Source organism: Balaenoptera physalus (genome assembly GCF_965194825.1).
Source record: "Balaenoptera physalus genome assembly, chromosome: 7".
In the NCBI taxonomy this organism is placed as follows: domain Eukaryota; kingdom Metazoa; phylum Chordata; class Mammalia; order Artiodactyla; family Balaenopteridae; genus Balaenoptera; species Balaenoptera physalus.
The window spans coordinates 8,627,937-8,652,751 of record NC_138886.1 but is presented as its reverse complement, the minus strand read 5'-3'; the positions used below and the strand labels follow the sequence as shown (position 1 = coordinate 8,652,751).

Here is a 24,815-nt window from a genome sequence, read left to right as displayed (position 1 = left end):
AGCTTAACTAAGTAGCAGTTGGTAACAGAACCCCAAGATATATACCATGCTGCATGTATGGAAGTGACAGGAAAACTCAGAGGAGATTGTTCTCTGACAAGTGCCCCCACTGCAAAGCAGGGGGAGAACAGGAGAGCTCTTGTGACCCCCGGGGCTGCTGACCCTGAATTAAATCCAGCTCTCAGGATGGTGTTTCATCATTAGTCCACGTTGTAGTCCTGTCTGGGGGCTCACAGAACCCATCCCTCCCTCCCCAGCCAGCCCTGCCCCATCATTCTGTGATCACAGATGAAAGCCAGGTATGAGTCCAGGCCAGAGGCACTGCAGGAGGCCTGAGAAGTGGGCCCCTTTCAAGGCAGCAAGGGAATCTGGAACTGCCCCCTGTTCCCGGTGTGCCTGGCGGGCCCCTGACAGGAAGCTAGGAACTTGAGCTGTGCTTGAGTGAGTTTGATGGACCCGAGCATGAATCATGATGTTAAACCAACATCAGGACAGAAAGAAAAAATCAAAACTTTGAAGTTGGCAAACAGTTTTTCCCGCCAAAGCTGGTTGAGATGTATGATGTGCCAGTTAGGTAGTACCAAACCAATTGGTAATCCAGGATAAGGGAGGGATCCAGATAAAGGAAAATTCCAGAAGAAATGGCCCTAGAGGGCCCAGCTGACCACATGACCAATAGGATAGATAATAACAGCTATCATTTGTTTGTTGTGAACTTACTGTGTGCTCAGCCATGCTCTATCTCATTGGCGCTTACACCCTGTGAATAGGGGACCATGCACGCTGGTTGGCCCCAGTTAAGACCTATTATCTTATTAATTATTGATAGCACCCTGTTTTATTCTCAAAAGTGTCCTGATTGGGTAACAAACTATTTGGTCTCCTTACCTAGGAGAAAGGTATTATTATCTGTATTTGTAGTAGAGGAAACCCAGGTCCAGAAAGGTTAGGTCACTTGCCTAAGGTCCCTTGGAGTAAATATCGGGACTGGGATTCAGCTGTCGACTGCAAGGTCCATGTCCTCACCTCCATCAAGATCGTCTCTCCAACCAGTATGAGTAAAAGGTGCCTGTCTGTTTGCTTAATGGCCCAGATGCAGATTACTGCTTAGTCACTCTTGACTGACAAAGTAGAAATAGCTTTCAGGTCTGCACAAGGGTGAGTCTTGTTGGATGTTAGAAACAGTTCTTGATTATCCAAGTGGTGAGACCCCAAAATGGGCATCTAGGATGAGCAGTGGTGTCCTCACCTTAGAAACCCTGGAGAAGGAACTGTGCATCACTTGTCCTGGTGATTCGCCGCCAGCCTGGAGGCCAGGGAGGGAATAGCCACATCTCCAACTGCCATCCCTTCCCAGCCTAGGATTCTGTGAATCATCCCCACCAAAAGTCAGTGTGGGTACCCAGGGAGTCTGGAGCTGATTCGCAGACCCTGCCAGTTCAACTCTAATAAGACCTTCGAAGGAGCCGTTTGTCCAGCCAGCCAGCCTTCCATCCACTTAGCCTTCCCAGCCAGCCCGCCATTGTGTATTGCTGCATCCTGGGTCCAGCCCTGTCGTGGGTGCTGGGAACACAGGCGTGAGAGCCAGAGAAGCAGGTAGGTAGGATCAGATGGATTTGCCTGGAAGAGAGGCAGTGGAGGGTCGAATCTGCCTGATGCTCCTGCCACTGGTGTGTTGCTGGCTCCAGGGCAGGGCTGAGTTCATGGAGGAGGCGGGTTGTGGTCATACTGTGAGATCATGGGGCAAGAGGGGATGTGGTTAGGCGGCGGGAGCTGGTTGCCTTTGCCAGGGGGACAAGGGTGCTGCTGTTCCTTTTCCACGGTACGTTATTTGGGAACCATTTTGAGGTGGTCCCAAAGCCTGCGCACTGAGCCCTCTGTGCCAGGAGCCTCAGCCAACAGAGCAGAGGCAGGAGAGTCTGCAGAAGCCATTTCAGAGCCCGGCCCCTGAGTTGGCTACTGCATTTCCGGCAGTGCCTCGTGTGCTCTGGAGCCCTGGAACTGGGGGAGCCTCAGACGGGAGAGAACAGCTAGGGACTGGGTGGACAGCACTGGCCCAGGGCAGCTTCCTGGGGAATCCGGACTTGCCTGGAGCTGCTCTTCTGAGCCAGGCTGAGTGGTTGGCACCATGGCCACCTCGGCCTGTTGGCAGGGCTTATCCCCTGAGCGCTGGCACAACCACTTTGTGCCTACCTCACTGATCCCAGCAATTCTGTAAGGCAGGGGCTTTGATTATCCCCATTTCACAGATGAAGAAACAGAGGTAAGGATGAAGTCTTGCCCAGGCCTCAGAGCTACCAAGTGGTGGAGCTAGGCTTGGAACCAGGTTTGTGGACTCCATAGCCAGCTTTCTTACCAACACAGTCCTTCCTGGCCTCCCTGCCCTCAGCCGCTCTCTCCCCTGCACTCTGCACTGCCTGCAGCTCCAGACCTATCTCTCTCAAACACACATCTGGTCTTGTCAGTGTCCTGCTAAAAGACAGAGCCTGTGTTGTCATGCCTCCCTGCGTCTGCACGTGCTCTTCTTTTTGCCTCGGCACCTTCCCTGTGTCCTGCCTGATGCACGCCTGCCTTCCTTGCTAAGTTGACCTTCTCAGTGAAGCTGGCCGTTCACAGGGAGGGCCCCCTCCCTCCTCCAGCTCCCAGAAGCAGCTGGGGCTGCTTCTGTCACAGCCCCCAAGATACAGCATGTCTGGTTCTCTACCCCAGACTGCAAGCTTCTTAAAAGCGGGGTCAGGGTGGTTCCCCCTCTGAATACCCAATAGCCAGGATGGCACCTGGGTTACTAAATAGGAATTCAAGGACTTCATCCATTGAACATATTTCCTGAGCATTTCCTCTGTGCCAGCCACTGTTCTGGGGGCTGGAGATAGAGCAGGAGCAAGGTAGGTGCCTGCCCTCCAGGGGCCACAGTCTCCGGGTCTGAGGCTCCCTCCCTCCCTCCTTCCTTCCCTCCATCTTTCATTCATTCAGATCCCTTCTCTCCCTGTCCCTAGTGGGTACTGGAGGTCCAGCAGTGACTGAGAGATGCCACCTTTCCCTCATGGGGGCTGGGGTGGGTCCATCTGGGGCAGGACTTTGGTCATTCCTGGAGCTGGGTGGGTCCTCAGGCATCTCTCAGAGATAAGAACAGAGTTCATTCTGGGCTTTTCTGAGGTGGTCTTAGGCATGCCTTTCTGGAGGACTAGGCAGCAGCGGGAGGCCGAGGCTCTGGGGCTGCTGGCCCCAAGACAGGCTGGTTTCACCAGAGAATCGACCTAACACAATAGCTTGATTGTGAGAGGCCTGGCTCCCCCCACCCAGCATGTTAACATGTCTGTGATCAGAATGTGTCTTAAAACTGATGTGTACGTGGAACGGGACATTGTAACATTTTAACTCTCCTCCCAAGGCTGTTATTAAGTCAGTCATACAGCTTATGGTCGTTGTGTGGGAATGTGGTTTTGTCATAGAAACTACCCTCAGAATGAGGTTCTGATGTGACCCATCTATCACCACAAACTCCTAGCTGCCAGTGGCTGAATAACCCTTCTATTTGGGGTGTTTCATATAAATTCGCAGAAAAGAAATGCTATTCAATGGATTGATTCATTCTTGAGATTCCCGCAGTGTGTTCGTCCAGGATGGCAGTGGGCTGGGGTGGAATGGGCCCAGATCTGGGCTTGGATCCTTGCTTTTTGGCCCGCTAGTGGAGAGACCTTGGCAGAGGTGCCGCACCCGCTGACACTCAGTTCCCTCTTCTGTAAAATGGGGACAGCGCCACGCATCTCACAGTTCCCTCTTAGCGCCACACGCCTCCTCCTTACAGGTCTCCCACTGTTGTGCGTTTGTGTGATTATTAGATTCACCTTCTCCCTCTTCCCACTGGGCTGTGGGCGTCGTGAAGCAGAACGCCTCCCCATCTGACTGCTGTCAATTGAGACCAGTTTGGACAAAGTGGGCTGTGACTCAGAGAGAGGCCAGAAGCTGAATGTACTTGCCGTGGGCGGGGCTGCTGCCTGTTCTGTTTGTTCTGCTGTAGCTGCCAGTTGTGGCTCTTGGATCTCTTCTCCGGAATTGCTCAAGTGTGGCCGGTGTAGGCCTTGAAGACCTGAGCTCAGGTTCTGCAGCCCTTGAAGTCTCCAAGTTAGGAACATGGGAAACACACCAGTGGTATCTCAGGCACATAGATGACTGCTGGCCCGAGGCTCTGCCCCACTGAGCTGGTGCAGAGTTCCATGGAGCTGCCGGTGGTGGTGGTGGTGGGGGTGGGGGGGGGCGGCGCAGCAGCACAGAGCACCAGCTGCGCAGGGTTCTGAGCTAAGGCAGCCTGGCTTGGAACCCAGTTCCACCTCTCATTGACTGTGCTACCGCAGGCGTGCTGTGTAGCTGTGCTGAGGCTTGGTTGTAAGAGGGGTGGCGATGAGGCCTGTACTGTCTCAGAGGTAGGCTCCTATGACATAAGCAGGTAAGCACGTGGCTTTCAGATGGGATGGTGCAGCGTCTCTAGGACACCAACCGTAATAGACTTGACTGCGAGACACCTTGAACAGGGCAGTGGAGTGAGGCAGGGAAAGGCGTGGACTTTGGAGCCATACTGACCAGGGTCCACATCCCACAGAATCACCAACGGTGTGACCTTGGGCAGGTTGCTTAACTTCTCTGAGCCTTTGTTTCCTCATCTGTAAAATGTGATGCTAAAACTGGAACCTACCTCCTAAGGTTGTAGCGAGGATGAAATGAGATACTGCATGTGCCTTACTTAGCCCAGTGGTACTTAATAAATCATTGTGTGATGGAGGAGTGGATGGAGAAATGGCTTAGTTGCTCTGCCCATGAAAGTGCAGGAATACCGTGCAGTCCCTTCCTGGGCCATGTGCTTCACACATTTTTGTCTGCCTTTACTGAGTAATAATTAAGCTAATTTGTGTTAGGCAGGCCTGTGAGGTCAGAGTCTCTACTTGGCCCGGGCTGCCCAGAGAGCATAGTGAGCCACCGTGGTTCCCGGGTGGAGCCAGGAAACCTGCAGCTTCCGCAGCCCCAGAGGCCTTGTGCTAGAGAAGCATATATTTAATGTCAGCCTTTCCAAATGCTTCCAAGAGTTCAGGGACCTCTGGGGCCACAGGAGAGAAGCTACTGTCCGGGGCTAAGATGCATCAGTGTTGGCTGGTGTGAAATCCACCAGACTTGGCCATCTATCTTGTGGCCAGACTTGGGTGATGGGGGTGGAGTTTGGGGGAGGGGTCCCTGCCTCACCCTCTGCAACCCCAGGGCAGGCCTGGCATTGGTCCTCCCGCTTTGTGGACCTCCTGCAGCACGGTGGTAGCTCGCTTTCCTCCCTGCTGGTTCTGGTGAGCGGACCAGCACGCAGGGGAGTAGTGCTGTGTGAGGGGTAGGATGTTCTTACTGTAAGGCTGGTGTCAGATGCACCCGAGGTCCTTTTGTCAGTGCATCTGCACTCCTCCTTCGTGTGGACTTCTAGGATCTGGATGTGCTGCAGTTGCCCCAGACATAAAGCCCCCCTCCTCGGGCTCCTGGGAGGATCCCCAGCGTGGGTGGCAGTAGTGGTCATAGCACTGGCTCAGCCTGGTGGGATTTCCTGACAACCCCAGCAGAATGTATCGAGGATAGAGAGAGAATCTGGGTCTCTGCTCTTCTCTCTCTGCAATTCTGATTGTTATGGCTCATGGTACTCAGTGACTAATGTTTTCTGAGGCTTTGCCACACACCAGGTACCATGCTAAGGCCTTCCCGGTCACGATCCCATGCACTCCTCCTAGAAAGCAATGGAGCGTGGTTCAGAGTGCTGGGTTCAAGTGCTGGTGCTGGCATTTGCTAACCATGTGGCCTTGGGCACAACACTTAACCTCTGTGCCTCAGTTTCCTCACCTGTGAAATGGTGATGACTAACAGTACCCGTGTTATAGGGTGGTTGTGAGGACTCTACCTGTTGGTAAGTGCAATGTAAGTGTTAGTTGTTACCGAGAGATGGGCATTACTGTTATCCCATTTTACAGATAAGGAAACTGAGGCTTAGAGAGGCTAAATGATCTGCAAGGGTCACTTAGCTCATAAGTAGAAGAGCTAGGATTTGAGCCTAGCTTGTGAGCACTACCTCACTCTGTCTCAATTTGGAAAAATACATGTGGGGAGCATTTGGCCAGCTTCGGAAGTGGCATTCTCAACTTTCCTCAGAGCCCCGGTGAAAGGGGATCCTTTTCTGAGTAACCGAACTGCCCTCTGGGAGCTCTCATAATCCCACAGCAGAGGCAATAGCTGACCCGTGACACACATATCACAGGAGGAGAAGGGAGGGATCAGTGAAGAATTTCTGTTTGGAAATGTTATCTAACGAGCGCTTTCAAGGGACTCAGAATGCAGAGCCTGCACCGTCCCCCTGCCGGGTGCCGGGGAAGCCTCGTCTTCCCCTGTGCCCTGGCCAGGCCACGTACAGCCTGCTGGAGACCTGGGGCTCTGTCCCGTCCCATCCCGTCCCGTCCTGTGCGAGGAGGGACCAGACGTCCTTGGACCCGCCGGGAAACCAGGGCAGCGCTGTGCCCTGAGTCACAGCGGCAGGAACCTCTGGCTGATGTGTCCCTCCCGGCTCTGGACCCCTCCGCTTCTCTCCTCCCCAGCTGAGGGCATGAGCAGAGGCTGCTCAGCTCCAGGGAACTTTCTGAACGAGGGCTCCGGGCTCTCGCAGGACAGCGTTTGCTTTTGCTTTTGCCTCAGCAGAGTCTCCAGCCAGGGTGCATAGGAACCCAAAACTGAAAAACAGCTTCCGGAGTCCTCGGGCTAGCCCTGTGTCCGTGACTCCATCGGCCCGCTGGCCCCTCAAGGGCAACCATCCACACAAGCTCACGCTCGCTCGCGCACACACCCCGGCTGCGGAGCCCTGCCCAGGAGCCGCCTGCCTCCACCCCAAAGGCTCTTTGTCTGAAGGAGAGTGGGGCTTACTGATGGAGCCCTCAAAACCCCAGCCATGACCTCACGCCCCCGGAACGCCACCCTCTGCCCAGGTGTCCACAGGTCCTGTCCCAGCAGATGCCTTGTTTGGCTCCAAGCGAAAGCAGGAGGGCCCAGCTGCGAGCATCCCCTTCCCTGGCTGGAGGGGTCAGGGTTCTTGAACCCAGAGACCCGGAGCCAGCTGCTGCCTCTCGCCCCCGTCCCTCGGTGCCACAGAGTCGGGCTCTTACCTCTTCCCTCCTGCCTGGCTCCCGGGGCAGCCTCTCACATGCTTCACCTCGGCCGTCAGCGGGGCAGCCTGGCCATGGCCTCCCTGAGTCGCAGGCTGGACCGGCCGCAGAGCAGCCCTGCCTCACTGGCCTCTGCTCGCTCCGCTCTGCCTCCACAGCGGGGCTCCGGCCGGGGATGGGGCGGGGGCTGGCCCGGGGTCCCGCCGGGTGGCTCACAACCTGTCTTCTCTCGCGGGGGCTGGCAGCTGCCGCAGTGCCATGCTCTGCAGGTCCGGAGCTCAGGCGGCACTGCTCAGGGCACAGGGTCCATCCTCAGGCTGTCTGCGGCAGCCTCATTTGAACTCCCAACTCCTTTGTGGAGCCTTTACATGCTGCCGGAGGAAACTGTGAGCACAGCCTGACCCTGGTTGGCTGCAGGCACTTCTCTCCACCCACCAGTGCAAGAGGATCCCCCAGGCCCCAGAAAGGCTCAGGGCCTCCCCTCAGCCCCAGACAGAGGCGGGCCGCCCGGTGATGTCACACTAGCTCCGGCCCCAGCTGGCCTGGTCCCTCCCGCCCCAGCCTGCTTTGGCGGCCTCGGCGGGCCCCCTCCTTCCTTGGCACGAGCAGCCGGGCCAGCTCTGCTCCCTGGCCCAACGGCTCCCAAAAGCCCGGGCAGCCCCGGGTGCGCTCTGCCGAGGCAGAGAGCCTCCCCTCTGACTCAGGTAATGGGTTTAGATCCGCCCCAGCTGTGCAGGCAGCGGGATGGCGTGTGGGCTGCAGGGAGCCGGGTCCTCCCCTGGATCGCTGCCTCTTCCGGGCCTGCCCCGCAGAGTCCCAGGTGGGCAGGCAGGGCAGCCCCGCACAGACGGCCTCTCCCCGTCAGCCACCCTTCTTGGAGGCTTCACTCTCGCCTCTAAACCCTGGGGTGGGGGGAGCCCCAGGCTGTCTGCACAGCAGCCAGCAGGATCTGGGCTGTGAAGTTAGGGAGAAGCAGTGGCTTGGGACAGTGGAAGTACCACCGGCTGGGGTGGGGGCGGCGCTGGGGAAATGCTCCGTCACTTCCCACCTGAGGGGCCTTGATTGAGTCACTGCATCTCTCCGGGCATCCCTCTCATGCATCAGTAAATGAGCTAAAGCAAGTAATCTACCTCCAAGGGCTGCAGCGAGGATTCTATGAGGTCATGCAGGAAAGGCCTTGGCGTAGGGCGAGGAGGCCTTAGTGGACTGAACTCAGGACTCTGGCGTCCAGCAGGCCAGGGCTCACGCTCCCAGAACTTCCGCTGGGACCTCCCGCCTGGCTCTTCGAGGAACACATGATGGGAGTCCATCGGCACCCTCAGCACAGAGCCTGCCCCCGAGACGGAGCTCATGAATGTTTGTGGAGTCAGAGCAAGAGAGGAGACAGCACTGGACCCCACGCAGCGAGCGGCCCTACAGGCTCATCGGCACAGGCGGGGGGCACGGGCCTGCTGAGTGGGAGGAGGCGAGTCCTGGGAAGGAGCAGCCAGGGCAGGTTTGTCCTCTGCCTGGACAGCAGCCTTGTGCAGTGTTGGTGGTAACTCTTCTTTCCCTTTTAAAACATTTGTAGTGATGATGGTGGTGGTGATGACGATGTTTGGGTACAGATTGGGAGAGAAACTTTAGTGGGGTTCTCCGCACCGCTAGGCACAGTGTATCACGTTCCTGGGTCCACCACGCTCCTCCCCTCCCCAGGATCACCACTCCTGTCTTTGCAGAAGGAGAGCACCTTTCCTTCTTGCCTCAGCTTCTCCCATCCTGCTCAGACCTTGTCCTCTGGCAAAGGTGTTCTTTGCCAGAAGACCCCAGCATCTTACAGGCCACCACATTAGCCAGACAGCAGGATGGCACAGAAAGCTTCCCCACGTCGACTGCGGGGGGTGAAGGTGTTGCCCGCCCTGTGGATTTTCCAGAGGGTCTGGAGGGTCCTGGTGGGGCCATGGCAGGCTGGGGGCTCAAGATCAGCCGGAGCATATGAGAGGGGTCTAACTTCTTCTGAGCTGCACCCTAGACAGCCTGGATGCAGGCGTATTCCCTTCTTTCCCTCCCTCCTCCTCCTCCTCTCTCTCTCGCTGACTCTCTTTTCCAGGATTTATTTTTTGGGAACCTGCTCTGAGCCAGCACCAGGAAGGCAAAGTCCCTGTCCTCACAGAGCTCACAGGCCGGAGGGGAGACAGACAGACAGACTCGGGCACCTGAGAAGTGCCGGGCACAGGGAGTATCTAAGCAGGATGTCTGATTAAGCAGTCAGGGCAGGTCCCTGACAAAGTGGTGCTTCAGCTGAAACCTGGAGAATGGGTCAGAGTTAGCAGGTGGTGAGGTTGGAGGGAGGATGGCCTGGGCGGAGAGAATAGCGCATGAAGTGGCCCCAACAATATCTCCCCGCCACAGTGAGACCTTGACACTCCTCCCAATGAGAGGTAGGATCTCTGCCCCCTCCCCTTGAATCTGGGTGGTTTCTGACTTGCTTGTAACCAGTAGAATGCAGTGGGAGTGACACTACCTGACTGCCAAGACTGGGTGAAAAAAGGCAGTGCAGCTTCTGCCTTGTTTACTGGCACACTCTGTGTTGGCACCATGAGCCAAGCTGGACCCCAAGAAGTCCAGCTACCGGGAAGCTGCCGTGTGAAGACTGCATGCACCATAGGTCCCAGCTGGCAGCTGGCATCAACCCCCAGACATGGGAGGAAAGAGGCCCCTCGCCATTGAGTCATCCCCAGCTATAACGTCTTCCTGCTGAGGCCCCAGACGTCAGGCAGCAGAGATAAGCCATCCTAGTGTTCCATGTCTGAATTCCTGACCCACAGAACCCATGAGGATAAGGAAATGGTTATTTTAGGCCCCAAAGTTTTGGTGGTAATTTGTTACACTGCAGTAGTAACAGGAGCGGACCCTGAGGCAAGAGCAACTGTGAGTTCTTCCAGGAGCTGAGAGGAGTGCGGTGCGGGGGAGAGGAGGGGAGCGTGGCAGGGGATGAGGCCTTGTCAGAGGGCGGACTTCATCCCAAGGGCAGTCAGGAACCACTGCAAGGTTCTGAGCAGGACAGGGTTCCGGCTTTTGTTTTTAAGAAGGCCACGCTGGTGTTGACTGGATGGACAGGCGCTGCGGCCGTGGCATCAGAGCTGCTGGGAGTTGGTTGCAGCTGTCCTGGTGAGAGAGGTGATTGGAGGCGATGGGACCCCCCGGGGCAGGAAGCATTCCCAGGACTTTACCCCGCTCTGGGAATAGGTGCAGCCCAAGTCCCTTGGTTACTACACAGATCTGCTTTCACAATTCCAAGTTCCTGGGATCCCACCAAGTGGGAAAGGAACAGCAGGGTGGCCGTGCCCTGCCCATCTTTCCTCACCCCCTGCCCTGTTGGTGGCCTGGGGCAATCAAGCACACCCCTGGGGAGCCTGAGCTGGGGAGTCACATTCTGGTTCTACCACCAGGAGCACTGAGCCTCACTTTCCTCATGTGGAAAATGAAGATGATGTAAGGATGTACCTCACAGGGCTGTTGTGAAAATTAAATAAGATGTGACACGTTAAGTGTAACACACATGGTAAGTGCTCAGTAATGTTGGCTCTGGTCGTTTTAGTTGCCCGGGAGTCCCCTGAGCACGGGGGCATGTGTGGCGTGGGCCGTGGGGAGCTCTCCTTTTGTCCAGCCCAGCGCAGCAGAGTGAATAAACGGATGGCTGGCGGGGGAGGGTACAGAGCTGTGGCTCAGAGGCTGACGAACCTGTGCTCAAATCCCAGCTCTGTCACTAACCTGGGCAACTTTCTAATTCTCTCTCAAACTTTGTTTCCTCATGTTAAAAAAGGCAATGATGAGACTGACTCCTAGGGGTTAGTGTGAGGATTAAGATAACATACCTAAGGCGCCTAGCACGGTGCCTGGCACTCGGCATTGCTCGGGAAATTGCCGCTGCTTCTCCCTGCCCCCAGGCTCCTCCCCACTCTTACCCGGAACCTCCTGGTCAAGCTTCCACCTTGACGGCTCCCGGATCTTGGAATCCTCCTGACCTCAGTGAGCACCATCCCTGCGTTTCCACCTGCCTGTTGGACGGGTGTCATGTGACTAAAACATTTGAGGAAAAGGGAATCTTTCTTTTTCTTTTTATAGTTTTTACCAGAATGAAAAAGATGTGTGATGTTTACATGGTGGCAGAATACAAAGAATCTTAATTATGTCCCACAGTTTGTGTAAATTTGATGTGTTTTCCTATTTATCACCTTCCTGACAGTTACAGTTTTTTGGTTTTTTTTAACATCTTTATTGGAGTATAATTGCTTTACAATGGTGTGTTAGCTTCTGCTTTATCACAAAGTGAATCAGTTATACATATACATATGTTCCCATATCTCTTCCCTCTTGCATCTCCCTCCCTCCCACCCTCCCTATCCCACCCCTCTAGGTGGTCACAAAGCACCGAGCTGATCTCCCTGTGCTATGCCGTTGCTTCCCACTAGCTATCTATTTTACATTTGGTAGTGAATATATGTCCATGCCACTCTCTCTCTTTGTCACATCTTACCCCTCCCCCTCCCCATATCCTCAAGTCCATTCTCTAGTAGGTCTGTGTCTTTATTCCCGTCTTGCCACTAGGTTCTTCATGACCTTTTTTTTTTTTTTTTTTCCTTAGATTCCATATATATGTGTTAGCATACTGTATTTGTTTTTCTCTTTCTGACTTACTTCACTCTGTATGACAGACTCTAACTCCATCCACCTGTTGGGAATCCATCCTGTTGGGATGTTCTACTGAGATAGCTGTGTATGAGGGTTGGGGGCTGAGGGAGGGGAAGTGCACGAATAATGTGTGTTACGTAGACAGGGGTGCTTGGGAGGGGGGTTTTGCTGTACCTCGCAACCTCAGAGTCTTACCAGCATTTCAGGCTTCACATTTCCCAAGCTGATTTTTTTCCTTTCGGCACTTTTGAAACGCCTTTCCATTGTCTCCTGGCTTACACTGTTTCTAATGAGCAGTCAGCTCTCTTCCTTGTAGTTGTTCCTGTGTACGTGGTGGGTCTCTTCCCCTCTGACTTCTTTTAAGATTTCTCTCTATCTTTGATTTTCAGTAATTTGACGATGATGTGACTAGGTTTGATTTTCTTTGTATTTATTCTGTATGGGATTCACTGAGCTTCTTAGATCTGTGGGTTGATATTTTTCACTAAATTTGGGAATGTGTTGGCGGGGGAGGTTGGGGGCCATTATTCCTTTAAATATTTCTTTTGCACAATTCTCTCTCCCCTCCCCTTCTGGAGCTCCACTTACACAGTTGGTGTTGTCCCACAGGTCACTGAAGCACCATTTATTTATCTTTATCTTTTAAAAAAAAAAATCTCTGTGCTTGTTTGGATCATTTCTATTACCTGGCTTTCAAGTTTGCTGATCCTTTATTCTATAGTATTTAATCTGCTGTTAATTTTATCCAAATTATGTTTTATGTCAGGTGCTGTACCCTTTTGGTTTTAGAATTGCCACTTAGTTTATTTTTATGTGTACCATTTCTCTTCTGAGATTTTCTATCCATGTGTTCATTCTGTACTTCATTTTGTGAAAACCCTGTACATATTTATAACATGTACACATTTTCAAGTCCTTCTTTACTAATTCCAACATCTGGGTCATTGGTGGGTCTAATTTTATTATTTCTCTTGATCGTGGGACACATTTTCTTGCTTCTTCACATGCCTATAATTTTTAAGTTGTATGCTGGACATTTTGGATGCTACGTTGAAAAGACTCAGTATTTTATTGTCTTCCTCTCAAGAATGTTGTGTTTTGTTCTGGCAGGCAGTTAAATTACTGGCATATTCCCTTGATCTTGTGGAGGCTTGGTTTTTAGGTTTTGTTCAGGTAGGTTTATTTTGGTTTTGCCCTTAATCCTAGAGTATAACCCTTAATCCTGTGTTCACTTGTAAGGCATGGCCTTTCTGGGATTAAATTGAGAGCCTTAAGTGCTGGCTAAGCCCCATTAACTTGGCAGGGCTTGAACTCCAAACTCCATCTTTCAGGCAGCTGCTGAACTTTCTGCCTCTCAGCTGCTGCTTTCTTTTGGGCTCCCAGGACTCTCTCTCTCTCTCTGTCTCTCTGTCTCTCTCTCTCTTTCTCTCTCCATGTATACAATTTAGGGGTTAACTAAGGAGTCAAGGGGAATTTATGTAGTAGTTTTGGAGCTCCTCATTCTGTGGCTTTCTCCTTTCTAGCATTTTCCCCTTCAATTTCCATCCTCAAGGTCCAATCTCTTTCTCTTCTTCCCAGCCAGTAATGCTGCTGCATTCTGTTTTGTCATTCTGTGTATCACCTTGAATAGGGAAATACCCTAGTGTGCTTCCTGTCTTTCAAGGACCATGTCTCCTCCAGCTTCTATTGCTTTGGATTGCTTTCAAGTGCTTTCAAGCGGTTGTCTTTCGTATATTGTCCAGCTTTTATCATTGTTACTGACCAGAGGGTTAGTTCAATACAATCTACTCCTCCTTTTCAGGAACTGGACCTCCCCACATCCCAACTGAATTCGCCTTCTCACCCAAACCTCCTGCTTTTTATTGATGCCCTACCATAAACCTAGCCAGCTGGTTGGTGGTCCTTAATTCAGTTGTCTGCCCTCCCTGTTCTTGGTCATAGTCTGTTGGGAAATATCAGCCCCTATAATTCATAGATTGGTTCAGCTCAGTGTACCCACCAGGGCACTAGAAGATGAAAGAAATGTGTGGCCTCACAAGCCTTGTTAGAGCACCTTACGTAGCTACCTGCGATGGGCTGGGTGTCAAGCTCGGTATTTTATAGGTATCTTTTTTTTCTTCTCCTCCCAAAACCCTATGAGGGAAGTATTACTATTTTGTTCTACTAACGAGAAGAGTGAGGCTTGGCAAAGTGAGCTTCCTTGCACCAGGCCACACGGCTAGGCTGTAATGGGACTGTGATGAAGACTTACATCAAAGATAGCAGGAACACGGTTGTGTTGTCCTGAAAACAACTTACATTTCTTCGATTCTAACTTTTTAACACTTTTTTCTTGTTTTAGGATCTCTGAAATCAAGAGGCATCTTAAAGTTAGTAGCGTATCAGGGTTTAATTGGCAGTACTTTTTCTCTTTTACTAGAACATGGCCCATTTAATGGTTGACGACTTCTCAGATTCGAGGAAGTGTGGCAGTTTTTAGTGATCAAGGCTGCAGTGAGGCTGAGCCATGGGTGAGGGACAAAAAGGCAGGGCCCCTCCTCTCCAGGTCAGCTGGTCTTGGAAAGGCCTACGGGAGTGTCTGAGCATCAGGGAGGCTGTGGAACTGCCAGAAGCGTCCATCCATCCAGATTTAATGACACAGCTGCCTCTGAGCTGAGCGTGAGCCAGCTGGTCCCCTCCTCTCCTGGAGGCCTCGTGGTCGGGTCCTGTGACTTGCTGCCTCATGTCTGGCAGGGGAGCCACATGTTTCCTGGTGAGAAGTTAGGAGACTTCTTTTATGGGAAGTATCTAAGACAGTGCTAATAGTCATCCTATACTACCCAGTGTCACAGAGGATGTCCCAGCACACGGAAAGCCCTTCGAGGACACTGTGTCTGTTAAGTGCTTGCCGGGCAAGTCTGTCCAAATGTCAGCGCAAGGTGCATGCTCAGTTACAAAGCAGTTTGGAGAGCCTGTTGTCAGCTCGTCCATCTCATTCGCGACTTCCCAACACGCCTGCCAGGGGACAGAGTCAGGGCAGTGCCTCTTCTCAAGCCTGGACATCACCTGACAAACACATTCGCTGCTCAGGCAACAGGTACTTATTAAACCCCATCTGAGCACCAACTATGGGCTCCAGGCCAATTTGCCCGAAGCCAATTTGCTGAGACTTCAGTTGACTGGTTTTCATTTTGTCTTCGTAACAGTATCTTAAGGAATGTTCATTTGGTTTGTCGCCTCTCTCTCACCCTGCAGCTCACGTGGGGGCTTGTCCCCAAGAGGGGAGACTGAAGAACATAGACAGGAGAGATTTAATTTTCGTTTCCTGGTTTTCTTCGTAGGTTCGTAACAAACACTTCACAGGAAATTTCCAAAGCTGTTTAAAATCATCCCCATCCAGCATAAAATTTTTAAAAACGGTTGCTTCTGGAACACTGTTGTCCGTATCAGACAGGACCTTTGTCCTAAACAGGAGATGAGGGACTGGAGGCAGTTTTACGGTCAGTGGGAAAGGACCCCAGTTCGCTTACAAATAGATACCTGCTGAAATTCTCATCCCGAGGAGTAGCCAAGCTGTTGCCGACCTTGCTTATCCGTCCTGAGGCCAAGCGAGGTGGCTGAGCAGATAAATGAGGGCTTCTGGCAAGAGATTGATGGAGTGAGCTCCCCAGGCATGAGGCCAGGGTGGGATCACGAAGCAGAGGTGCTGGCGCTGGCGGGGAGGTGGGCTGGTGTCATCATAGAGGTCCGAGGGCTGGGCCTGGGGCTGCCTCATTCTGGGCTCTGGCCTGAGCATCTCACCTGAGGCCTAGTGCATAGAAGCACATGCTATTGAATGACTGTTGAATGACTGCAGGGGAATACTAGCCTTCTAAAGCTCATCCAGGGTTTCTGACTCAGGGTCTCGGGGGTGAGGGCAGCAAGGAGCACCATTTGGGAGTCTACCTAGGAGGAGAGCGGGGAGGAGACCAAGGAGAGAAAGACAGCCGCCCTGACATGGTGAGGCTGTGTCTAAACCCCTGACGAGCTGCCCCAGGCCTGCCCCAAGCTGGCTCTGGGGGTCCTGAGTAACTCCCTCCTCCACTGATCTGGCTCCCAGGTGCCCCTGCCCCTGCCTTGCCCTCCCCCCTTCTCCACTGCTCCGTCTGCCAGGCAGGTACAGGAAGGAAGGCAGTACCTGTGATGGGCCTTTCGGGGCCATCCTGCCAGGTGTGGGTGAGGCAGCAGAGGGACGTCCACTCATGTTCCTGGTCCAAGTGGATGAGGTCGGTGTCCCCAGTCTTAGCCCCTCTCCTCTGCCGGCAGGGCTGGTCCCCAAAGTGTTTTGGTGTTTGTTGTCTCCCTTGAGTCTCATGGCAGGCCTGGGGGTGGGGAGGGCAGCAGTTACTCCATTTTGTAGGTGAGAAAAAAGAGACTGTGAAAATATCATGGTCGTTACTGTCGTCATCGTTTACTGTTTACTCCGTATCGGGCATTGTGCCCGTCCGTTCCCTGGCCTTATCTCAGCCAGTCCTCCTGGGGTCTGTGCGGGCGGCGCTCCAAGCAGGGCCCGCAACTCCCTCCCACCCTGGGCACTTGGTGAGCTCCTTCCCCCACTAAAAATATTAAAAACCATCTTCCATGACTGCATTGGTGTAAGGACAAATATGTTAGCATTATATAGTAAAGCATTTTCTGACCTAAAATTTCACTTTTTGCTCTCATTTTAAAAGAAGCTAGAACATTTGGGGGCCCCTGATAGTACCGTAAGCCCCGGCCCTGTGCCTGCTGCACCTGATGGATGACTCGCCCCTGACCGCGAGAGCTCACTCCCTCCTCCGCAAATTCAGAACCCCAAATCGCTGAAAAAGGAAAAAACAAACAAACCAAAAACCCCAGCAAGCCTTTTTTTAGAAGTTTGGCACAAGTTCATTTGGTGATAAAATCTGACTTGACTTGATGTGAGGTTCTCTGTAGCGTTCGGGCTGCGTGTTTGCAGGGGGCCACCTGAGTCCACGGGGCCACCGCTCGGCGCCAACGTTGCCCCCTCCTCCCAGTGGATGCGTTCGCTTGCAGATCTGCTCTCCTCTCTTGCACTGTGAGTTCCTTGAGGATAGGCCCATGTTGTGTGCATCTCTGTGGATACAGATATTAATCATTTCTCTTTAAATCCCTCATTTCATCTTTCTCAGTGGACCCATAGGGAGCTGCTGTTCACAGAGTTATCCATAGCTGGCATCCAAAACGATGAGCCAGCGCCTGAGGGGGGCTCTGGATTTGCTTTGCTTGAGCAGATAGGGGAGGGTGGCTGCGCTCGGGTCCCGGAAGAACACGTGGGAGACAACCTCATGGGAACTAGTAATGGCGGCGACACTGGTTGAGCGTTTACTGGGTGCAGGCACTGTGCGAAAGGTCCATGTGAATTATCTTCTTTATATTCACAACAACTCCAGGTGGTAAGAAGCACCGCTTTCCTCCTTTTAGAGCTGAGGAAAATAAGGTTTAGAGAGATTAAGTAGCTTGCCCAAGGGCCTACAGCTGAAGCGATGGAGCAAAGACGCAGACCCAGGCATGTGGACCTCCGGTGCCACCAGGATGGAGCCTGAATCCGGCCTGGCTCCCAGAGAGCAGCTTGCGCTTGAGCTCTGGACATCGAGGGCTCTCAGCAGAGGCCGGAGGAGCTGATTTCACTACACTCGTGGTGAGACCAGGGCTCACGCAGTGCTGAACCGTGAGACTCGGGGCCACAAGTCTCAGCAAGTGCCGTGGAGCGGAGCAAAGGCCCCCTCTTCTGTGGGAGACATCCGCTCAGTTATTTCACACATGTTTACAGCGCCAGGAGCTGGGGACGCAGCAGTGAACAAGACAGACACAGCCCCTGGCCTTTTGGAGTGTATGTCTCTTTAAGGAGGCAGACAATGAAGAGATGAGATAATTTCCAGACTGATGAAACCAGTTAATGGAATAGGAAAGATGGGGGTGGGCGGGGGTGGGAGGGAGGCTATTTTAAACGGGGTGCTCAGGGAAGGCTTCTAGGAGGGAGGGTCACGTGAACCAAGGCCCAAAGACTGGAAGGAGGCAGCCATGCAAAGGAGTAGCACGTGCAAAAGCAATGGGTTGGGAATGAGCTTGGCCCTGAAAGATCAGTGTGGCCCAGCAGAGGGGCCACGCAGGAGAGTGGAGGGAGGCGGAGCGAGAGAGGCAAGCCGGGCAGGTCCTGTAGGCCAGGTGAGGCCTTACGGTTGGATTCAGAGTGCAGTGAAGGCCCCTGGAGGGGTGCAGGCAGGAAGATGATATGCACTGCTTTGCGTTTTCTCATTGTCCCTCTTGGTGCTGGGTGGAGAGTGGTCCAGGCGGAATAAGGATGGAGCTGAGAACACCGTTAGGAGACTTGAGGGGCTGTCCAGGGGAGAAGCAAGGGGACTGGCACCAGGGCAGTGTCAAGGAGATAGTGACCAGTGCTTGGACTCAGGCTAGGTTTTGGAGGAAGAGCTGACAGAAACCCAGCATGACTCTGATATGGTGAGCATCGAGCTGCACTGATAAGCACCTTGAAGATTTGCCACTTGGGAGCCCTAGAAGTAGAGTTCTGGGAACAAGGTAGTGACCCACAGTCGGCACTGCCCTGTCCAGTTGGGCAGTGCACACCCTGTGCAGCTGTACATGGCAGCCCTGACCACAGCCAGCACTGACAGTTGGGTAGTGCTGGGCACCATCCTCTAGGAGTGTGGGGAAACAGGTGCCAACAAGGAGCTGGAGTGAGGAGACCCTACCCCAGACACTACCAGAAATAACTGGGGGGAAACTTGGGAATGAGTTTGAGGTGCTACAGATATGCTGGTGGGATCTATAAAACATTTTTGAGTTGCTGTTAATGTGATCCTCTGTGTCCCCTCAGGCTGGAGTGGACTGGAAAAGTCCATTCACTTACCCCACTCCTTGAACTAGTTTGTTTTCATCCTTGAGGTAGCTCCTGAGGTGGATACTCACAAGGTTACTATCTGGAGAGACATGGACAGCTCAGGGTCTCCTTGGGCTTGCTGGAAATTGTTTTCAGCAAAGATTCATGGCTCTGCTGCCCCAAAGCTGGAAGGGGAACTTTGCAGCAGGCCCTGTCAGGGAGAGGCGAGAACTTGTAGCTGTGGCCCTTGAAAATCAGAATGGGTTGTTTCTGCATCTTCCTGGGCTTAAGGCTCTCAGACCTGCCCTGGCTTCTCTGACTAGTAGGTCTGGAGTGTGGCATCTCAGGGGCACCCACACAGGCCCTGCAGGGAGTAGGGGCAGCTGGTGCAGGAGGCTTCCTTCAGCCCCGCTAGCCTCCAGACCACCCCCGCTGCCCTTCCTCTCACCCTCCCTGTGCTGGACTGGATAAGTCTCAGCTCTGAGGCTGAAACCCTGGAGGGCAGGGGACAGGTTTCCCCTGTGCTGGATATTCTCCAGTTGCTGCCCCGGGCCCAGAGCCTGACCTGTATGGATTGCCTCGATGGGCTCCCTTGCCTTCTGGCTTCAGGTTGGGTTTGGCCAATGGCAGGTGCCAGCAGGTGATGAGAGGGTGGGAAGAAAGTGAGGACGGAAGAAAGTGAGGACGGGTGTATCGCCAGCTCCCTCCCTCCCTGCTGGGCCATGGCTGTCGTGGTGGCCTGATGGGGGTCAGCCAGGCCTGGGCTTGAATTCTACCTCTGCCTCTTATTAACCACGTGACTTCTGAAAGTTACCAATCCTCTCTGCATCTCAGTATCCTCATTTAACAGCTGTGGATGGTAACACCACCTTCCCAGAATGGCTGGCAGGAATAAGTGAATCAACGTGAGTGCAAATACCCTAGTGCAATACAGGCTACAGTGTAGGTGCTCAGTAAATGCTGGCTCTCTTCCTTTAGTAACTGGGAGCCCCATTATCCTGGGTTTCCAACACACTGGGTCCTCGGGAGATCACTGGTCATGTTGTATCTCTCCAGATGGCCTCCTTTAGTTTTCCCTCTTTGGTTTGCCTGTCTGTCGGTCCCAGAACCACGCCCGCAGAGCCTCACGACCAACAGTCCTTTAGTCATAGAGTTGCCTCCCTGCCCCTGCCTTGGTCTGCAGCCTGTATGTGAAGCCTGCTTAACCAACATGGCAGGAAGCAGGCTTGTGGAAAGTGCACATGTGCACATTCAAATGTGATTTGTAACATTTACTGAGTGCTTACTGATCCTCACAGCAACCCCAAGAGATAGGTTCCTTTATTATTACCCAATTTTCAGAGGCAGAAACTGAGGCTTAAGAAGTTACTTGACTAGCCCAGGGTCAGAGTGGGTACGTGGTGGGCTAGTGTTGAACTTGGGCAGTCTGGCACTAGGAGCCTGGCCTCTCAGACCCTGGTGACCTGCCTCTGTCGTGGGGAAGCCTCAGCTCTCTCGGCTCCAAGGACCAAGCCGTTTTAGATAATCAAGGTGACTGGAAAGCTACAAGGTTATCTCTCGAAACATCCAATGCTTTAAAATTTTTATCCATTCTCATTAAGCTTTTCACACAGACCCACATAGACACACACACACACACATACACACACAGAGCACACTAGCCTCTGAAAATCTTGGCTAATCACACTCTCCTTGGTGACTCAGTCATCTTGAATAGACTAACTTTACTGCCTGTAAGCTCCAGGCAGCTGTGTTTGTTGTTACTTTTCTAGCTCTTCTTTCCAAGGCAGCAATCACCTTGCCTTCCCGGCCTCCCATCCCTCTCCTGATTTGTTGCTTCTCGCCAGCCGAGGTCCCAGAAATCTGACAGAATTATTTCTAAATAAGAGTAGCTGGGCACTACACTAGTCTGAAAAGCTCTCCTGTGAGTGAAGTACATGAGAGTCAGTGCCTGCACTTGATCACATCAATTTTGGGGGCTCAAAGGCCTTCGGGACTTACAAGGTCTGTGCTCTTACAAAATATCTGCCGTCTACTGCACACTTACTGTGTGCCTGGCATGGTGGGAGGCCTTTTAAGTGGATTATTTCACTGAATCCTCAAAAATAGAAACTTCCAGGAGAGGTTCTCTTTACTGTCTTCCATTTTAAGTGATGAGGTAGCTCAGGCACAGAGAGGTTAGGGAGTTGACCCACTGCCACACAGCCAGTAAGTGGCAAAGTCAGGATTTGGACCTGGCTGGGCCTGTCTGCATCCAAAGTCCACAGCCGTTAACAGGCTTTAAGCTCTCAGCTTCCCAGCAGCGTGAGGATGGGCAAGTTAGGGAAGCTGTGATCCTCATTTCTTCACTTGTAGGATAATGCTGTTTGTTCCCAGAATTACTGTGAAGGTTGAGATGTTGTGTGCTTGATACATAGTAGGCGCTCAATCAGCGGTGGGTCCCTTATGCTCATCATTCCAGCCCATCCTAGATGAGAGGTTCTCAAGCTTTAGCAACTTTAGAGTCACCTGAGAACTTGTTAACACACAATTTGCCACCCCAGAGTTTCTGATTCTGTAGGCCTGGGGTGGAGCCTGAGAATGTGCATTTCTAAAATGTTCCCACGAGGACGGCGCTGTGGGAACCACTGCTCAAGATAGATGAGTTTGCCAAGAACGTGAGGCCGGGTGGCCCAGCCGTGACCATCCCTACATCTTTTTTTTTTTTTTAATTTTTATTTATTTATTTATTTATTTATTTATTTTTGGCTGTGTTGGGTCTTCGTTTCTGTGCGAGGGCTTTCTCTAGTTGCGGCAAGTGGGGGCCACTCTTCATCACGGTGCGTGGGCCTCTCACTGTCGTGGCCTCTCTTGTTGCAGAGCACAAGCTCCAGACGCGCAGGCTCAGTAGTTGTGGCTCACGGGCCCAGTTGCTCTGTGGCATGTGGGATCTTCCCAGACCAGGGCTCGAACCCGTGTGCCCTGCATTGGCAGGCAGATTCTCAACCACTGCGCCACCAGGGAAGCCCCATCCCTACTTCTGACGGCTGTTTTACACGTGCAGGTGTCGGTTATGCATCACTCCAGGAAAGTGTGGTTTGGCTTTTCGCAGCCATCTCCTAGGAGCTGGCTTGAGGCTTTTAGTCTCTCCCTTTCCCTCTCCTTCACCAAAATGGCCAGGTGTCACTGACCTGGGAAAATGTGGTGTTTAAGCAGCAGGTGATGTCTGGACTGTGAAACAAGCTTCATTCGGCCAATTTTATTAACATGTCCCTGACTTCCAACTGCTTTCCTGGCACAGAATAGGAAATAAAAGGCACATGAAAAAGATAATAAATCATCTTGCAGAAATTACTTTTATAAATTTTCAAACACCGCTCCCCCCTCAAAAAAAAAAAAACCTTCTGAAGCATCGCTCAGGCCAGATACACTTTCCTTCACACTTGGAATTTTAGGTTTATTTATATACTGGTATGATTGGTGTTCTCCCCTCCCGCAGCAGGCTGTATGGGTGAGGCGGTCACCTCGTCACCCCTGGGTCCCCAGTGCCTGGCACACAGCATTGGGTGCTCAGTTGTCATTGCTGTGGGGCGGATAAGTGAAGGGCTTGGTGGTACAGTCATGGGTGCTGGAGTCGGAGGGACCTGGGTTTGAGCTCAAGGCCTGCCCTTCCTGGCTGAAAGGCCTTGGGCAAGTAACTTATCTTTTGTGCCTTCATTTCCCCCTCTGTAAATTGGGGATAATAAAAATAATACCTATGTTTCATAGGGTTGTCATGAGAATGAAATGACATAAGGTATCCAAAGTGCCTGCCATGTAATAAGTGCTTTATTTTTTCATCATCATCATCATCATCATCTTCTTCTTCCTGCCAGGCAGGCCAGTGTACTGGTATAGAGTGTGGGCTCTAAAACCAGACTTTCCACCACTTACTAGCTGCGTGGCCTTGAACAGTTCATGTCACCTCTCAGTGCTTCAGTGTCTTCATCTGCAAAGCGGGCATTTGGAGGCACCAAGCTCGCAGAGTTCTTGTCACCAGTTAGGACGTATCCACATCTGCAGAGCCTGTGGCACGGGCAGCCAGGCCGCATGAGGAGGACACAAGGGAGGAGGCACAGTGCACCCCAGGGGGCTGCCCTTCTCCCCGATGCCCACCCACCCTCGGCCCAGGAGAGAGAAGAGCAGCGGGGCAGGGGAGCGCTCCTGGGTAGAGAAACATCCCCAGGCTTCTGCCGCTGGAAATCCCTCTTCCTGGCAGCCCTTGGAAGCGCAGCTCCGTCCTCAGCTGGTTCCGATTACTGTCACGGGCTCCAGAGCATGCTGTGGTGGTGGCGTTCCCCTCCTCAGAGCCGCCTTTGTCTGCAGACGTCACTCCCTTCCCGCTACCTGCCAGGCTGGAGCTGCTCTGGGTGGGGTGCGCCCGGCAGGGACGAGCCCCCGCCCGCCCGCCCGCAGGCCTGCCATCGCCTTTCTTCCTCTGCCAGGGTCGTTATGGGCACCCCCAAACCTGGCCCTCCTCCCTGGCATTGTCAGAGAAGCTTTCAACACCTCGACACCCACCCCGGGGCGGCCCCCGCCCCCATCCCCTGTAACGTGGAACCCGGACCGTCCCGGTTTCTATGTGTGCAGAGCGTTTGGTAAACAGAATGCTTGAGCCCTGACTTGCTGGAAGGGGCGAATCCCAGCTGACGCCTCAGACACTCAACCTATTTTGGGCCTTGTCTCTCCCCTGCCGAGGTCTGTGGTCACAGTGTTCATCTGGTCCCCTCACCCCCAGCCCAGCACCTACCATGGGGGTCGGAGGCATGGCCGGAGGAGTGGGCCTTTCCTGCTAGAGCCTTGGCCCAGCCAGGTCTCCGGCCCCTGCCCCCCGGGCTGCACCCACGGATGCCTGGTACCCGCTTGGTAAATGCTCTTGTCCCCACTCCCCCCGTGAATGCCGCAATTCAGCACACACAGAGAAGAGCTTCACTTAAGAAAGAAAGTATTCACGGCTGCCATCCAGCTCCAGCAGGCGCCGGGAGACAGCTGCCGGCTCCCGCCCCTCCCGGATGGCAGGGCCACTGACCCTCCACACACACAGGGGTCTCTCCTCCTTTTTTCTTTTTTTTTGCGACCCACAGTCTCTTTTGGTTGCTGGACCAAATGCAGTTTAAATCTGTGTTCAGAACACCTCATTAATAAGTAGCAGATGAACAGTCTTCTGGAATTAAGAGAACACCTCCCATTCAACAAAATACGTGTTACAGGCCCGCGTGTACCCGGCGCTGGGCTAGGCTCCTCTGCCAGAACTGGCGCAGCCTGAGAACACCGAGCCTGTGATCCCTCCTCCACCCAGGACCCCTTTCGTGTCTCTTCTTAACTCTGGGTTTTGAACACTCCTATAAATAATCACAGCTGCCACGTGTACTGTGAAGTTCAGGTACAGCGTGAAGCTCTATTCTGATCTACATCATGTAGATGAGGAAACCGAGCCTCAGAGAGTCAGAAGTCTTGCCCAGGGTCACCAGGAGCGAGGTCTTGCCCCCAGAACTGATGCAGAGCTCTGTTTCTTTACTGTTGCAATAGAAACCGTCTCTGTGAAACATGCTGCTGGTGTTAGGTGAAAAGAAATGCCTCACCCCCTTCTTGTTAACGAGCTCGTAGCTAACCAGAGCTTCCAACCAGCTGAGAGTAACTCTATAATGTTTGTCGAACGGAACTGAGGTGACGGTTTCCGGCCCCACCTCCAGGCTCAGCCCCTTCCCCACATCCACCCCTGTGAATCTGGGAGGCGTCATGCAGGAGAAAGGGTCCTGGACTCACAACAAGGGTAGTTGGAGATGAGACGGGTGCTTCTCCTCCCCAGAGCCAAGTGAGGAGGCTCCGGGAGAGTCCTTTGCGAAGGTTGGGGTGCCTCCTACAAGAGAGGGACTGCAGGACCCTCGGCCCACCGTGGAGCGCGGGAGCACCCCGGGGCAGCTGAGAGTAGGGGGCTGCATCCTTCTCAGCTCCCCCTCCCCTCTCTGGGGAAGAAGAGGGAGAGGGTGATTGACACAAAGCCCCTGAAGTTCAGGTCCTACTGAACATGGAAACTGGTGCCTATTTCTGGTGTAGGGATTTCTGAAGGGGGGCATCTGTGGAATCAC

The 24,815-nt window shown here is 53.1% G+C and overlaps 2 protein-coding genes and 1 long non-coding RNA gene across 31 annotated transcripts in view; 2 read left to right on the top strand and 1 right to left on the bottom strand.

Moving 5' to 3' along the window:
• ANGPTL2 (angiopoietin like 2) overlaps window positions 1–7,561 on the bottom strand; it is a 33,953-nt gene extending 26,392 nt beyond the window's left edge. Inside the window, exon 1 of the mRNA XM_082470102.1 lies at window positions 7,176–7,561. The gene's annotated coding sequence lies outside the window, so the exon portion shown is untranslated. The remainder of the gene's footprint in view (window positions 1–7,175) is intronic.
• RALGPS1 (Ral GEF with PH domain and SH3 binding motif 1) overlaps window positions 1–24,815 on the top strand; it is a 296,025-nt gene that overhangs the window by 189,053 nt on the left and 82,157 nt on the right. The gene's annotated exons all lie outside the window — the stretch shown is intronic.
• LOC309664592 lies at window positions 7,754–11,862 on the top strand. Its single transcript, XR_014265945.1, has 3 exons — window positions 7,754–7,879; window positions 8,313–10,334; window positions 10,607–11,862. It is a non-coding gene; the product is annotated as an uncharacterized lncRNA (long non-coding RNA).